General features: G+C 42.0%; 1 pseudogene; it reads right to left on the bottom strand.

Moving 5' to 3' along the window:
- Positions 1-610: 610 nt before the first annotated feature.
- Positions 611-1,425, bottom strand: LOC108490570 (annotated as a pseudogene).
- Positions 1,426-3,435: the final 2,010 nt, after the last annotated feature.

The raw sequence follows: 3,435 nt of genomic DNA, 5'->3' as shown, positions 1-3,435 counted from the left end.
AACATGCAAAAACTCAACAAACAAACAAACAAACAAAACCAAAATAATAGCCAAAAGCATCTACAAAATATTTACCATATTTTCTTTCATGTTTTGAAGTAACTAGTTCCAAAACTTAACAGTTTTTATTTACTGGGATCTTACACACTTTTATGGCTCATATTATTCATAAAAGCATTCACAGACTGTTATTATATGCCAGTAATCCCATCGAAGCTTTTAAAAACCCTGATATTTAATGAAGTAGCATGATTCAAAAAAACAGTTACCAGGGAATAAATAGTCATGTGTTTTAGGCACATGGACAGCAGAAGTCACCAGAAGCAACAGGATTTGGTCAGATATCTGAGATTAAACTAGGTAATTTAGACTCTTAAATGAGATGAAAATATGACAGCAAATCAAGCTTTTTTTTGTTTTTCTCTTCTAAAAATTTTTAGTAACTAATTTTCTTCCAGAATTTGCAATTAAAACATGGCACTGATTTCAGAAATGGTTCTGAAATCACAGGGATAGTTACTACAGAGGCACCTTATAATACACAGGAAGCGTATACCAGTTTTATTTCTTCAGACCCACTGTCTGTGCATCCTCTTCTGTGTGGTCCTCACTACCTATCCATTTTCAGAATCTTTCTCCAGCCCAGAGTTCTCCACAGTGCTTCATTTACTTCCTTGTTTCATAAAGTGTAGATTATGGGGTTCAGCATGGACATCACCACTGTATAGTAGAGGGCCAGGAGTTTACTCCTGTAGAGTGACTAGACTTGGGCCTCAAGTAGGTGACAGATGCTGATCCCTAAAAGAGTGTTACTGCAAGTAGGTGGGAGGAACATGTGGAGAGGACTTTATGGCAGCCCTCAGGGGAGTGCATGACCAGTACTGCAGCTATATTTCTGCCATAGGAAGCAATGATCAGTAAAAATGGGCTGGAAATGCAGAGGACAGCAGCCACAAAACTCACAGCCTCTTTGTGGTATGTATCCCCACAGGCAAGTATGATGATAGGTAGGAGGTCACAGAAGAAGTGGTCTATCTCACAGGGTTCACAGAAGTCCAAGGAGAAAATGAAATTGGTCTGTAACAAACCTACTATGCATCCCATTCCCCAAGACACCATGGCAGGTTGAGCACACACTCCAAGACCCATTGTTGCTGCATAGCAGCATCTTGGTACAACAGAGCACCTGTAGCCAATCTCTAGGAGAGACAAGTTGGCCAAGAAGAAGTACATGGGTGTGTGGAGGGCCGGATTGGTCCAGATGGCCAGAGTGGTGAATGAATTTCCCACCAGGGATGCCAAGAACATGAGGAGGACGAGGGTGAACAGGAGGGAGCACTCTCCAGGGTCCTCAGAGAACTTGGAAAATGCAAAGCCTTTGACAAACATGCTGTTTTCCTGCCACAGAGAGCAGTTGAGATTCATCTCCTGGAAGGGAGAACAACAGAGCATTAGAAGGTTCCTGTGGATGAGGAAATTAGTAACTTCAGTACATTCAGAGCCTCAGTTAAGTCAGAGAAGGAAATCTCTACCTGCCATTATAAAATCCCTAAGTTTAGAAATGACCACTCATCCCCGTACCTTTTCAGATCAAAGCCTTTCTCTGTTGACCATATCTGTTGGTTTTTCCAAAGTGTACCAAGTTCCAAAACATTGTAAAAGTGTTAAAATTATGAGGGATGCTGGTCCCTACCTATAGTCCCAGCTGTTAGAAAGCTGAGGCAGAGGCTTACCATGAGTCTTAGCCTAAATTACAGCGTAAGACATGGTTTCAAATAAAGGGAGCGAAAAAGGTTAATTGCTGCTCAGTTCTTATTTTTCTTTTCTGCGTTTCTCATTAATTAGTTGTCAATACCACTAAAGGTCTCTCTGACCTCCTAGTCTCTCTGAATTACCATTGACATGCACAAGTTCTCTTCAATCTTTTCAGAGATTATTAGGCCTAGAGTATTCTGTGCTCCCTGCGGGTGGCACTCAGACCCAGCAGGCAACAAGTACTATTTTCCCCAAGTGGAATTCCTATTTTAGAGAAGGAAAAGTAAAGTCAAATCAGTGATTCCTGCACTGCACAGACCCAAGGCATGTCCTGGTACCTGAAGATTTTCAAGGTGATGGTCTACAAAGCGTCTTGTGAATGGAGACAGGAGCTGAGAAGTGAGAGGGAAATCGGTCAGTGAACAAAAAGCACCCCAGGCCCTCTGGTCACGGTTGTGTGTGGGGCTGAGCAAAGTCAGCACTGCAGCTATTTTCTTTATATAAAATTACCTAACCTGGTTGGCAGGAAGCCTTAGCCCTAGCTGAGGATATTTTGGATATTGATCGCTGCTGGGTGCTGGAAGAGGAAGTCCCAGTTTTCCTATCCGGTAGGTTGACCAGACCACAAGGAATAAATAGACCAGCACCCAAGAGTCTTAGAAACACAGATTAGACTGGATAGGCCTTTAAAATAAAGACAAATAATAGTAGAGGCCATGACATTTGAAGGGTTGGAGTGTGGGGTGGGCCTGAATGTGATCATGCCCTAAAATAAATTAAAGATCACAAAAGTTTTGCCATCCTTTAGTACATCATGTTTGCTCAGTAAAAGTTGTCATTTCCTATATTTTAAAGTCCATTTTCCTTAATATCATTTATGTGAATCTATGAATCAGGTTGCTGAGGTATTTGAAATAAAATAGGGACTTAGTCTTGATATGTAGCCCAGGCTGGCCTCAAATTTATACTGTCCTGCCTGTGTCTCTTGAGTGCTGGAATGACAGCAATGAGCCACCACACTTGGCTTGATAAAAACTTCTTACCTTTTATCTCTATGGACCTCACATTACAGTCTTGTCAAGCTGCACACCATGTTTACACACTTGGTTTTCTATTGTTTATGTTCTCACAAGAGGCTAGGCTAGCACAGGCTTGCTCAATCACTTAGCGTAGTGAACTCTCCAATTCCCACAGCTTTGCCTTCTCTAGAAGTCACTAGCTCTGCCTCCTTGTCTCTGCCCCAATCAGTTACATCTTCTGCTGTCTGGGATGCACTTTAAGTGCTAGACAGCCCTTTCCACTTTGGGGTGATCACTGCTCATTTCTGTCCGAGTACAGCCTCTGACAGAGACTGAGTGTGGAATTTGTTGTTTTCTTTAGCTCTTCATTACATCTACCACTTTTGCCAGTCAGTAGGCACTGGTGAGGCTCAAAAGGTTTCTGTTATGACCTCCATTTTCAGTGTTGATTGGATGTGTTCAAGGGATGGCTAATTAGGTGAAGCGATTTTAATAGCTCACATCCCATCTTACATAGTATAAAGACCAAAGCCCACTCTGTTTGGTTCTCCAAGAATGATCCAGATCAATGGACACACTGTGTGTGGTGTCACATGTGCAGCTATGGTCTTGGTCCTTTATCACAGCTTCTTCTATACTGAAATATTCCTTATTTTCTCTC

The sequence above is a fragment of the Nannospalax galili genome, unplaced genomic scaffold (genome assembly GCF_000622305.1).
Source record: "Nannospalax galili isolate Female #2095 unplaced genomic scaffold, S.galili_v1.0 scaffold1853, whole genome shotgun sequence".
Lineage (NCBI taxonomy): Eukaryota > Metazoa > Chordata > Mammalia > Rodentia > Spalacidae > Nannospalax > Nannospalax galili.
Note: the sequence above shows the minus strand (reverse complement) of the source record. Positions and strands in the feature narration are given on the sequence as shown.